This window comes from Pan paniscus, chromosome 9 (assembly GCF_029289425.2).
Source record: "Pan paniscus chromosome 9, NHGRI_mPanPan1-v2.0_pri, whole genome shotgun sequence".
Lineage (NCBI taxonomy): Eukaryota > Metazoa > Chordata > Mammalia > Primates > Hominidae > Pan > Pan paniscus.
Genome location: NC_073258.2, coordinates 15,891,673 through 15,905,825, shown reverse-complemented (window position 1 = coordinate 15,905,825; position 14,153 = coordinate 15,891,673). Strand labels below are relative to the sequence as shown.

Genomic DNA, 14,153 nt, shown 5'->3' with positions numbered 1-14,153 from the left:
TCGCCCAGGCTGGAGTGCAGTGGCACAAGCTCTGCTCACTGCAAGCTCCGCTTCCCGGATTCACACCATTCTCCTGCCTCAGCCTCCCAAGTAGCTGGGACCACAAGCGCCTGCCACCACCCCCGGCTAATTTTTTTGTATTTTTAGTAGAGACGGGGTTTCACCATGTTAGCCAGGATGGTCTGGATCTCCTGACCCCGTGATCTGCCCGCCTCGACCTTTCAAAATACTGGGATTACAGGCGCGAGCCTCCGCACCCGGCCGGTTAATTCTCTTTTAAAGCAAAGAACAGTAGAAACTTTATTCGATTTTCTATTTTCTCCCAACTCCCTTTCTCTTTTGTTTTTGAAGAACAGCAGAATGAAATGAGCTCCAGGACCCATCCAAGTAGGATATGATGGTTTGAACAGATTCCAGCATGGAACAAAGTTTCCATATTTTGCCTGAAGTCTTTCATTCATATGATTCTTCTAATGCTTCCTGGAAAATTCCAAGAACTTGATGTGAAATTATGCTTAAGAGAGCACCCAATTGGCCTATGGCAGGTGCATTAGTCCATTCTTGCACTGCTGTAAAACAAAGAGGTTTAACTGGCTCACGGCTCCGCAGGCTGTACAGGAAGTCCGAGGGCTTCTGCTGGGCTTCTGGGGAGGCCTCAGGAAGCTTACAATCATGGCAGAAAGCCAAGGTACAGCAGGCACGTCTTATATGGTGGGAGGAGTGGGGCGGGGGGGGGGGGGGGCGCCACACACTTTTGAAGAACAGATTTCACCAGAACTCACTATCACCAGAATGGCAAAAACAGGGAAATCTGCCCCCATGATCCAACGACCTCCAACACTGGGGATTACAATTCCACATGAGAGTCAGGTGGGGACATAGATCCAAACCGTATCAGCAGGGTTAGAATAACTTTTTTTGTTTTCCTCCTAAGTGTTGGGCTTATTCGTAGGGAGAGTATGGTAAGCCAAATAAAACTATAGTATACATAGTATTTTTCATATAGTATACATATTTTTATATGTAATATGAAAATAATGTGTCCAAAGGAAGGTGAGTGGAAACTACAGCAAAATACCAGTCTTTCTTTAGAAAAGGACAGCTTCTATTTTGATGTAAGAGTATGGCTCCTCATTAGCCCTAACTTGGACTACAGAATGACTTCTTTTGAGCAGAGCTTATAGGAGAAAATTTTGATAATAAATCAGGACTGATGACGTTTTTGTTTTTTGCCTGAGAATTTTCTCAGAGTTTCTCTGAGAAACTGTATCACAAAATTCCTATTAGATTGCTCTTATGTAGACAACTTGAAATTATTGGCAATTTCCAATTTAGCAAAATGTTGGCTATAATAACTTAGTGAATTACGACAATAACCCGTTTCTCTTAGGTTTCTGATATTTAAGTGTCCTTACAGGAGAAAGATGAAGCTATCTTATAATTGTCCAGCTCAACTGCTCATCTTCTTAGCATAAACACTGATTTGGAAAATACTTTGCGTATCACACGTAGGAGGCTGGGAATGTTCTCATCCGAACTAAACAGTGGTTAAAGGTTTTTCAACAAAGTTCTTGCTGCAATATCTGTTTTCATACCCAATTACTCAAACCAGGTCCTCTTCCTCTTTGCTTCCTCTCCTTGCAATGCCCTTCCCTCTCTTCCCTAAACTGGAGAACATACTTATGCTTAAGATTCAGCGCAAGTGTCACTCCCAGGTGAAGGCTTTCTCAACAAGGCCTCCCCGTCTGCTCCCAGAGCTCATGGCAAGCAGCTGGGCTTTTATCAGAGAATAATGGGATTATCTATTTTCCTGTAGGTCTTGCCCCGGGGGTGTAAGCTTCGAAGGCGGAGACTGTGTCTTTTACATTTTTTCCCGTTTTTATTGCCCAGCCAGCCCATGTAGGTGACTCTCGGTGTTTCCTAGGCGGCCAAACTGAAGGAGTTTCAGCTGGCACACGGGTTCCCGCCAACCGAGCGTTTAAAAATAAGCAGCGGGGGACGTTAGGGAACAGACGGTGTCCCTCACGACGACCGACTCTCATCAGGTCCACGCCGGCATAAGCGATTTTGGAGTTTGCTTTGATGAGGAAAACGCTCTCCCTGAAGAGTCCCTGCACTATTTCTCCAACTCTGTGACCGAGACGCTGTCCACTTTTCTCTAACGGTGACAGGAAGTCAAGGGGAAAACGTGGGATTCAAAGGTTTGAAGGTAACAGCCCTCAGCCACTCGGGCTCGAGGCCCGCGGTTGTCCCGAGCTGAAGTCTGTGAGGAGAGGTCGCGCGGCGCCTTCCTCTCCACGCCGCCTGAGATCCCACCCGTGGCCGCCGCGCCCTCAACTGCCTTCTCCTTCGGTGCCCCGCCCACCCCTGGGTGGAGAGCACCGTTCTCGCGAGAACGCTGCTGGCCCGGCCTCTTCGTATTGTGAGCTCTCGCGGTAAGAGGCTGAGGAGCCAGCCTGCAACCTGCCGGGGCGGCTCCGCTACGCGCAGCCGCCTCAGTGGCTTCCTCCACAGCCACCTCCGGAGGGTTCTGGCTGAGGAGGAAGTGGAGGTGTCACTGGCCCCGGCCTTTGCCCCAATCTTCTGTGGGCACTGAAGGGGGACTACAGGTTCGAGAGTGAGTGGACTCAGCTGGGGAACTCGGCGGGGGCGGCGCGGGAGGCTGGGCTTGGCCGGGGCGAAAGAGGAAAGGGGCGGAGGGCGAATCTGGGCGTGAGAGCCAGGCTGCTGCGGCGGTGGTCTGGGCGGCCGGACCCTGCTCGGGTACCGTGGGTGGCGTTTTGGGCTCCGGCCCCGAGCACCCAATTAGGAGAGGCTTGGATAAGACTTGAGTTTTGCGGCTGCTGCTTTTGGGTTGGGAGTCCGGGGGCCTTTCTCCGGGGATGAAGGCGATACCCTCATCCCTTTCCAGGGCAGAGGAACCCCGTGCCCCGCCCCTTTCCTGTCATCTCAGACGAACGCAGCGACATCCTGAGGAAGGCGCATCACAATAGGGGATAAGGTGGTGGGCAGCCTCCCTCTGGGTGAAGAGGAGTGAGACCCCACTAACGTGCTGCGTGGTTTTATGCTGTAACCATTTTACGTGTGGTAAAGCTTTGTTTTCTTAAAACTTGCACGGAAAAGGGTCTGATGTCTTTCTTCTTCAGATGCAGGTGCCCTGACACCCTTATCTTTGGGAATGGGGCGGGGGAAGGTGAGACATCGGTTAGTAATTTGTTAGTGTGGGCCAGTGTGACTGTCCCTGGGCCTCACAGATTTCCTGCTTCTCCTTTCTCAGTATTCTGAGTCCATGATGAAAAGTCACTAGTCCAGACATGCTGAAAGATAGAGCTTCACTTGCTTGTGGCTTTGTGCACTTAGTAAACAAGATTATTTTACGAAGATTTATTATCTTGCAGAGTTTTCATGCTTTTTATTTAAATTAGCAATCTAAATGAAACAGCACAGGATATTAATTGTATTTGGACAACTGAGTTCCTTCCCGCCCCTATCCTCCTAACCCCCCAACTACACAAATTTGATCAAAATCTTTTAGAGAGGGGGTTAGGGATAAATTTTCAATGAAAGAGACTGTGGAAATCGGAATAAGAGATATAATAAAGAATGCAGCCATAACGGCCAAAAGAGTTTCTGTATTAGAGAGCCTGTCCAGGATTGAAGTTCAGGCCTGAAACCCAGGACTGCAGTTGTCATTTGAATATAAAGCGGAAAGCAGTAGAAAATACTTGGGAAGGGATTTGAAAGTGGACCAAGACTGGTAAAAAAAAAAAAAAGTGTGAGAAGAATTATTTCTGATGATGTAAATGTGTTTTATAAATTTTCCCAATATTTCTCAGCGTGTATGACCTAACTGCTATTATATTAATACATACAAAGTAGGAAGGAAGTTTCTGAAGCATGGAATGTGGTAAGGAACCACCAGAGAGTAACAGTGTTCAATCAGGAAAGCTTTTAGTGTTTCAACAATGTTTTTGTGTTCGTTCACCTTTTTTCTCACTCCCAGAAAAGCTTTCAGATAGACTTTTAACCCTATGTAATTATGTTACCCTTCCACCAGTCTGAATTTTCTTCTTTCTCACTCCCTCTAAGCCATGTGAATTTTTTAAATTATTAACTATGGAGTTGCAAACCACTGTGGTCTGCTTTTGGCTTTTTATCATAGGTGACTTAGGGAAGTATGGAAGTGATATGGAAAATATTGTGCACCTTTCAAAGCCATAGCATGAGCAACAAACTCACATGCCTTCGGGTACTAGTTAGATAATGAAAATGAGGGAAATGCACTATGCCTTATCAGAGAGACATCCAAGTCTCAGGTCCCCCTAATCAGTGCTATATAAGAATATGGACCCCATCTTCAGCATTCTCAAGAGAACTCGGAAATCTAGATTTTTGCATTCAGTGTCTTGCGTCTTAAAAATATTGACAACTAATTAAAACCATTAAAAATATCATGTGACTGAATCAAATCCAAACCTGTCCATAGTTGTATTCTCCTCTCCAGTTTAGAAGCTCTGTTATAAATCAAAATTAATAAATTTTATGACTGGAAAAAAAGGAGGTTTAAAGCAAGTTTGGAGTTTCAAACTTAAGGGGTCTTGGGAAAAATGTCACATCTAATTGAAAACAGTAGTTAAGTTTAATAGCCTTTAAGTATAGATATAGTAGAGCAATTTGAACTGGTATTTACTATAAACGTTTTAACTGTGGAAATAACTGAAGAAAAAGCATCTCAGTATTTATGGTTTAAAAACTCAGAGTTCTGAGCAAAGCTGATTTATAGGTATCTTGTACAGAAATTGAATTATTTAGAAGCTCTTTATTGTATTTGCAGCTAATATATAAAATTAAGTACAAGAGACCCTCTACAGTCCATTTCAGGATTTGAATGTTTATTGTTTGCTGTGCTATCCCACATTGTCTTCCTAGGCATTGACTTACTGGAAGAAATACTGATCTCTTGGATTTTATTCCATGCCAGATGGAGATTGGAGGGGTTTGGCAACAGGATGGAAAGAACTGGGTGGAGAAAGTGTGATGTGAAGCAAACACTCTTGTGCCCCTTCCTTACATTGTTCATTAAAAGATTGATTTGTGTTAGTTTTTCTTGTAAGAAGGATAGGTATATTAATTGATTAAACTTAGTGCCTTATACATAGTAGAGTTTAATGACATGTGGAATTGACCTTTGTGGATTAAGCCTCATTTACCCATTAATGTGAAGTAATTTAATCACATAATCTGATTCATACCTAGTTGGGTTATGGGGAATGGGAGTGCTAGAGGTCAAAGCTAAGTAAGAGGTGTTTTTTAGGCATATAGAGGGCAAGTTGGGGGTCTTCACTTGGGATAAGGGTGAGAGAGGAAGTTAGGTAAGGGAGAGAATTTTGAAAAGGAAGATGAAATGATTAAGTACCCATTTGTGTATTGTGCAGTTTTAAAAAGAGGTCTGCCTTTTGTGGCTAAATTTATCATAACTTGTGCAGAGACTACATAGAATACTGGTTTTTAATCAGGACTGCTATGGGAATTTGCAGATTTTCTTTTCTTCATTTTAGCTCAGTCATCTCAGGCCAAGCTAGGCTAATATCTGTTCATTCAATCTCTGCCTCTCTCTGAAATAGGAAATGAAAGAAGAGGAGATATGTATTATGTTTGTGAGGTGCTCCTGTTGAAGAGTTATAAGACTACTTCTGAGGAATTTGTTTTATATTTGAGAAGATTGTGCTTGTTGAAGGGGGAACCATTATTTTCGTCTTTACTTGTTTCTACCATGACTCATAAAGTAGGAAGTTCTTTTTTGGAAATAGCTTTCCGCTTCTTCCCATCCCCTGAGTTGCCATCCCAAAGGAGGATCAGGGGAGGCTAAGGGAAGGGATTGAGTATACTTTTGTTCAGTGCCCTTATGATTCAATTTTTGGGACTCTCAATTCTTAGACTATACATTGTCTATTCATTTGTATGGTAGGCTTATCTGAGCAGGCTGGACTACTAATACTATGAGGGAGAAGGAAATGGAATGCCTACAGTTCTAACTGGGTAAGTTTAATTTGCAGTTGAAGTAATAAGGGTTTTTGCACGTTGGATTTAGTTATATTTTTATCATCATCTGTTTGGATCCTTTATTTTTTGTTGATTCTGAACTGAAAGTAAGGCGGGTCAGGAAGATACAGATGTTACCTTCTCCTGTTAATGGAGAAAGAACTATTAAAATTTTTCTCCCTTTTTAATAGATTCTTCATCAGGGTTCAAGCCAATGTTGCATTTCCCCTAGTGTATCTTGCTCGGGTTTACTTTGAGATCCTTGAAACTGAGACCTAGTTTGCTAAAGAATGTAGCAATCAGCCAGCCAGGCATGGTGGCTCACGCCTGTAATCCCAGTACTTTGGGAGGCTGAGGTGGGCAGATCACGAGGTCAGGAGTTCAAAACCAGCCTGGCCAACGTGGTGAAACCCCAACTCCACCAAGAAATACAAAACTTAGCCAGACGTGGTGGTGGATGCCTGTAATCCCAGCTACTTAGGAGGCTGAGGCAGGAGAATTGGTGAACCCGGGAGGCTGAGGTTGCAGTGAGCTGAGACTGCGTCATTGCACTCCAGACTGTGTGACAGAGCGAAGACTCCATCTCAAAAAAAAAAAAAAAAAAAGAATGTAGCAATCTATAACTTAAAGATGGAAGGTGAACAATTTAAAAAGATGCTCTCTGAGAAAGGATTAAGAAATTTTCAGGCAATGGGAATACAATGAGCTGAGTATTTGAAATAGTAGAAACTTGAACATAAAGAGGAACGATTTTAATTCAAATATGTAACCTTATGTCACAGTAGATTTATGAATATTGTAAATTATCTTTGCCAATAAAAGCATCTTTCTGGCCGGGCGCGGTGGCTCACGCCTGTAATCCCAGCACTTTGGGAGGCCGAGGTGGGCAGGTCATGAGGTCAGGAGATCCAGACCATCCTGGCTAACATGGTGAAATCCCGTCTCTACTAAAAATACAAAAAATTAGCTGGGTGTGGTGGCACGTGCCTGTAATCCCAGCTACTTGGGAGGCTGAGGCAGGAGAATCGCTTGCACTTGGGAGGCGGAGGTTGCAGTGAGCCAAGATCGTGCCGCTGCACTCCAGCCTGGGCGACAGAGCGAGACTGACTCTGTCTCAAAAAAAAAAAAAAAAAAAAAACAAAAAACTTTCTTCACTCTGTTAATAGTTTAATTATGTTATTCTGTTTAAATGTAAGGTATCTGATTATATGGTGCTTATTTTTGTCTTTGTAGTTGAAATGAGTGATCTATTAGTAATTTTGGTGACAAATTGAAATTACCATTTAGTATTTAGCTCAGAATGAAAGTCCGTTATAATGAATCATTGATTGAAGTACTTGATTAGAAACTATGAAAAATACTTTTCTAAGGTCATTTATTTATTTATTTTGTTTGTTTTTCCCTCTAGCCACGGAAGCTCTAGGAACTAAGGTCATTTTAAATTGTAATCATACTTTTCTGCCTGAAGTGTCTTATTTAGTGTCATTTAGATCTGAGTTTAAAGCCCACTGTTAGCTCTATGACAGTAATGTTAACCTCTCTGAGCCTTTGTTTCCTCACATGAAAAATGTATATAGAACACAATTGTCAGAGATTTTTCTTGTTTGTTTTTTTTTTTTGAGACAGAGTCTCTCTCTGTCACCCAGGTGATCTTGGCTCACTGCAACCTTCACCTCCTGGATTCAAGCGGTTCTCCTGCCTCAGCCTCCATAGTAGCTGGGACTACAGGCTCACGCCGCCTTGTCTGGCTGATTTTTTTTTTTTTTTTTTTTTTTTTTTTTGTGTGTGTGTGTGTTTTAGTAGAGAGCGGGTTTCACCATGTTACCCAGGCTGGTCTGGAACTCCTGAGCTCGGGCAGCGCGCCCGCCTCGGCCTCCCAAAGTGCTAGGATTACAGGTGTGAGCCATCTCACCTGGCCAATTGTCAGGGATTTAAGGATGAAATGAAATGAAGTATATAAAAGTGCTATCATAAATAGTAAAATGATGTATAAGTTGTTAGCACTTTGTTCTGTGTTTATGCTCAGAAACTAGCATACCGGCATCATTGCCTCCTTCTCCCACCTCTCTATCTCCAATGATCTTGAAACACATCCATTAGTTAGATTTACATTCACATCTGGCTGTCTCACTTGGAGAGGACAAGTTCAACTGATTATTTACAGCCTTGCCAATATCACTCCTTCAATGGAAATTACAAAGCTTTTTCTTTTTTCTTTTTATTTATTCTAGTAAGCATTGAACAATAGGAAGCTTTTTTCTTGTTTTTCATGTTGGCATCTATTGGCCGCTATCTGGTATTCTGTGTAATATGAATGCTAGGTAGAAAAGTAGGCAAAAGGGAAGAGATTAGAGTGAAGAGAGAGATGGTGTGGCATTTTAAAAATTGTCTTTTGGGATACTGTTATCTACCTCTAAAAAAAATCATTTTTATTAATTTGGATTATTTTCCTTTAGCATATTTGACTATTATTGCTTGTAGCACATGAGTAGAAAATTAACTTGGGTTTTCTATTTGTAGACTACGTGAAATGTCAGCTTAAAAAATAAATGTCATCCTAGGAAACCAACTGGGTTTGGAAAAAAATAAAAGATAAATAAAAATAAATTTTAATGCTCAGATACCTGACAGAGAATCTTAGGTACAAAATTGTACAAGCGTTGTTATGATTTTCTTGTTTTTGGGTGGCATACAAATAGTGCTGGATTGTTTCAAAGGTAATTACTTCATTCAGACAATTTATTTTATACAATGCAGGCTTGAATTTGATTTTTCTCACATCAAGAAAGCAAGCGATATGATCTGTTTCTTTCAGCTATTCATTTGTTCATTTAGAATTTTCTTAGAGAAGACCATAACCTCCTGTAAGATGGTTAACTGCGAGACATTCTTGTTTCTTACTTAGTTTTCCAAATTGTTGGAGTTTCTCTTTTAAAAGAGAATAATTATTAGAGAGACTGGTGGGATTATGAAACCATAATACTGAAAGTAACTTTAAAACCATTAATACTCCAATTTTTGGAAGAGAAAACTAAAGTGCAAATCAAGCCCCTTAACTGGTTTTGATCAAAGATATTGGCAGGCAGTAAGACAGCTGAGACTAGAATACAAATCCACAAGTTTCCTGATTTGGAGTAGTTTGTTCCAGTGATTCCCCCTAGTGGGTTGCATGTGCTTTTGGGGATATATGAAAAACTTGTTCATTGTGCTGTATGAAGAAAACAATAGAACTTCTATTTATTTTTTACTGTATCCTTTTTAAATTTCCATTTCGTGTGTGTGTGTACTATATACATAATACTGGTGTGATAGTATATGTGCATTGTTTATAAATATACATATATACAGCTGTCCGTGTTACTTGAACTCAACATATTAAGAAAAGGAAAAACTGCCATATTTTAAAGTGGTATGGCATCTTTGATCATCTTTGCTTCCCTAGTGAATGATATTATTTAACAGTAGACTGGAACAGTTTTTTTTTTTTTTTTTTTTTTGAGATGGAGTCTCATTATGTTGTCCAGGCTGGCCTTGAACTTCTGGGCTCAAGTGATCCTCTCACCCCAGCCTCCCAAGTAGTTGGGATTATAGGCACATACTGCCACACTCAGCTTGAATGGCTGTTAATTTTGAAACTGTTTTATGATGAGTAGTTTGAAAAATTTCCTATAAAAATAGATTTATTTGGAGTAATTTCTTTCTGACTGTAAAAGTAATGGGTATTACATGCAACTGGGAACATTTAGCAAAGGGCAAAGAAGAAAATGGTACCATAATCCAATGACTCAGTGATAATTGCTTCCAGTCAGAAATATATGTGTGTACACAGATACATACATACACATATGAATATTACATACACCCCTTATTAATTTATTTGGAGTATGTAAGTCATTATGTGTTTCAAATATCTAAAGTATATCGAAAGAGAACTCAGAAGTCTTGGTTACATCCCTATTACCTTCACCCCAGTCCTACTCTGCCCATATAGGTAACCATTTTGATTAATGTCTTATTTATACTTTGAGTTGTTTTCTTTTACAAAAATAAATACATGTATATTTGTCTTTGAATATATGTACGTATTTTTAAGTTTACCCTTTATGTTACAAAAGGTAGTACAATGAATACTGCTTGTTCTGTACCTACCTGTTTTTTGCTGTTGCTGTTTAACCTAACGATGTATTTTGGATATTAATCCGTTATTCTATTGTGTGGATGCATGTAGTTTATTCAGTTAACTCCTTTTGATGCACATTCCGATTGTTTTAGTCTTTTACCATTACAAATAATGCCACAGTGAATATATTTGCAAATATGTTATGGAATATTAGTGGAGTTGTATCATCTATGAAGTAGGACTAGTAAGTGTATGTGTAGTATTGTTGGATATTACAGAATTCCTTTCTACCAGGGTTATATAATCTGTGTTTTTCTTTTTATTTTATTTATTTATTTATTTATTTATTTAATTTTTTTTGAGACAGGGTCTCACTCTGTCACCTAGGCTGGAGTGCAGTGGCATGATCATCGCTCACTGCAGCCTTCACCTCTCAGGCTTAAGGGATCCTCCCACCTCAGCCTCCCAAGTAGCTGGGACTACAGGCATGTGCCACCATGCTCGGCTAATTTTTGTATCTTTTAGTAGAGATGGGGTTTCACCATGTTGCCCAGGCTGGTCTCAAACTCCTAGGCTCAAGTGATCTGTCCACCTCAGCTTCCCAAAGTGCTAGGATTATAGGCATGAGTCACTGCACCAGACCCTCATTTGTACTTTTCATTGGCAGTGTATGCCAGTATTGAGACTGCTTCTCCACAGCTTCACCAACAGAGTATATGGCCAAAATTGGATGTGTTAATTTGCATTTCTTTTATGAGTGAGGTTGAACATATTTTTATGTTTAAGGCCATTTGCCTTTATTTTTCTGAGGATTGCCCATTTCTTTGTGCATTGTCTGTTTTGGAGAAGAGAAATTGTCTTTTCTTTCCTTCTTTAAGGAGCTCTTTATATACTATGAAATTAGCCCTTTTAAAAAAATTACTTGTTTTTAAAACTTTATTTTTTTCTGTGCTTTTTGCAAGTAGTGGTGTTTTTCATAGGCAAATAGGAAAGGCTTTCTCTCCTTCCCGGTTGTCAGTGAAATCACCCATAATTTTTCTAGTATTTGTATGATTCCAGTTTTTACATTTAGATAGTTGATTTCATTTGGAGTATATCCTTGTATGTGGTATGAGGTACGAATTCAGTTTCATGTTTTCCTGAATGTTTATTCAGTTGTCCCAATACCATTTATTAGTGTCTGTCTTTTCTCGATGACTTGAGCTATCACTTCATCATATATTGAAGTTCTTTATGTTTTAGGGCTCTGTTTCTGGGCCTTTAATTCTCTTCTATTGGTTGGTTTGTCTATTCATGCACCACAGACTTTCAATTATTGAAATGAACCTTAATTCAAAGATCTTTGAATATAACAACATTTTTAATTTTATTAAAATGGAATGCTACCTATAGTACCAAGACACAAAGATGTGTAAAATGTTTCTTTGTGAGCAAGTGTTTTGTCTCAGGGCAAATTTTAGATTCCTTAAACTTTTCGGACAGTGCAGACGTAGAACATTTCCATTATCACACTGTTGTGATAATGGAAAGTCGCACTGAACAGTGAATGCTACAGTCTAGAACTTGAATCATATTTAATAGAGCCTTTACTAGCCTGTTGAATTGATGGCTGATAGACAAAAATCGGAAAGGAATGGAAGGTAAGGGGAATAATGAATAGGTCAAAATGGAACAGCATAATAAAGGTTATGTGAAAAAACATAAAGCATCATGGAAGGAAAAAATATTGTTTAAAATATTGTCTGACTTTGTTTAAAGGGTGTTGCTTCTTAGGAGTTGACCATAATCTCCTTTGATTTAGGCATCAGCTTCAGGAGCATTGCCTGTATTAATTGATACTATGTTAAGATGGTTTGCTTCAACTAAGGTGTTTCTGGTTTTGAAGTCAACACTTTTTGGTCATAGTAGAAAATTAAAACATTGTTATTTCTTTAGGATATTAAAAAAATACGCCTTTTCAGTTTTAAGAAGGTAGCCTATAAACTAAACAGTGTCTAGTTACTTAACAATGCTAATCATGTAATGTAGGTACTTTGTAAATGATTAAAATATGGAAAGATTTTCAAACATTTATTGAGCTGTTTGTGATGGGAAAGAAACAAATGAATAACACTTCATTTATTGAAGTGTTAATGTGTTAATTAATAAGTCAGCAAAATTTGAATAGAAATTCTATAAAAGTGATAAAATGAATTAGCACAAAGATTTTATATCCAAATCACCTCTGGAACATTAAGGGTTGACTGAGCTGACTTTGGAAGTCTTAACATCTTGGTGAATTAGAGATCACCCTTTAAATGGACAACAGGGCTGGGCGCAGTGGCTCATGCCTATAATCCCAGCACTTTGGGAGGCCAAGGCAGGCAGATCACTTGAGGTCAGGAGTTCGAGACCAGCCTGAACAACATGGTGAAACCCTGTCTCTACTAAAAAGAATACAAAATTAGCCAGGTGTGGTGGCACACGCCTGTAATCCCAGCTACTTGGGAGGCCGAGGAAGGAGAATTGCTTGAACCCGGGAGGCAGAGGTTGCAGTGAGCTGAGATTGTATCATTGCACCCCAGCCTGGGTAACAAGAGCAAAACTCCGTCTCTAAATAAATAAATAATGAAATAAAAATAAATAAATAAACCACAGATCCTACTTTTAATGGAAATACCATGCAGTTTTATTAAATCTGTTTGTTAGAGTCTCCATAGCAGTTATCAAAATGCCTGAAAGGTGCTAAGTACTCAATAAATAAATTTTGAATGAAAGAATAAATAAATTTTATTTTATTTTTAAAAATCTTTTTAATTTTTAAATTTTTATTTAATTTAATTTTTTATTTTTAGACCTGGGGGTCTCATTATGTTACCCAGGCTTGCCTTGAACTCTTGGGTTCAAGCAATCCTCCTGTCTCAGCCTACCAAGTAGGTGGGATTATAGGTGCATGCCACCATACCTGGCCACTTTAATTTTATATGGTGAAATTAGATACTTACAATTCAATTGGTTATAAAAATATCCTGAATAAAGTTCTCAGCTAAGCTTGTCTTGTTTTAACTGTAACAAATCAGAAAAGGTCAAGCCTTAACAATTGAAAGGGCTTCTGTGAGATTTAAATAGGCACATCTTTGAGGAATGTTTTGGGGAAACTTAGGGCTTGTTTGGTAATAGCTTGAAAAATGTTTTCAGGGATGTGATATTTTCTGTCTTTTATCCCCACTATCTTGATATGTATTTCCTGAGAGCATTAGAAATTGAATTGTTATAATTTTTGCTTATTTGAGAGTGAGATTCACATGATTGGTGCTCTTTGCAATAACTAAAACATGAGTACAGGTATATGACAGTATTCTTTTAAGACAACTAAAAGTTAAAGACTGCTTATAAATCTTTGTAATTCTTATTTCCTCTGCACTAGTAAATTATATTAAGTGAAATGTCCTTCAGTTTCTTTCTTCTTCTTTTTTTGTTTTTGTTTTTGAGATGGAGTCTTGCTCTGTTGCCCAGGCTGGAGTGCAGTGGCGTGATCTTGGCTCACTGCAACTTCCACCTCCCAGGTTCAAGCGATTCTTCTGCCTCAGCCTCCTGAGTAGCTGGGATTACAGGCGCCCGCCAACACGCCTGGCTAATTTTTATATTTTTAGTACCAGTGGGGTTTCACCATGTTGGTCAGGCTGGTCTTGAACTTCTGACCTCGTGATCCACCTGCCTCGGCCTCCCAAAGTGCTGGGATTACAGGCGTGAGCCACCGCACCCAGCCTCTTTCTTCTTAATGTAGTTAACATTTTGTAAAAGCTTACATACAAATTGTGCTAGGCTGTGGGAACACAAACCTGAATCATACTTTGTTCTTGCCCTCAAGGATCTTATAGTCTAATGGGGTACATGTGGCAGAAACATATTCTATCAATGCATATGTAGTGACTATATTTAAGCAATCCAAAAAAATTTACAAAACTACACTTAAGCAGTAAAATTAAACAAGGAAGAAAATTTCTATAGC

At 39.6% G+C, this 14,153-nt stretch overlaps 1 protein-coding gene across 2 annotated transcripts in view; it reads left to right on the top strand.

Annotated features, from left to right (window-relative positions):
• The first annotated feature begins 2,383 nt into the window (after positions 1-2,383).
• BTBD10 (BTB domain containing 10) overlaps positions 2,384-14,153 on the top strand; it is a 77,220-nt gene continuing 65,450 nt past the window's right edge. The window contains exon 1 of one of the 2 annotated variants that reach the window (XM_008971446.4): positions 2,384-2,609. The gene's annotated coding sequence lies outside the window, so the exon portion shown is untranslated. Of the gene's footprint in view, positions 2,618-14,153 lie in introns of both variants that reach the window. The other variant, XM_003818181.5, reaches the window with a different exon arrangement.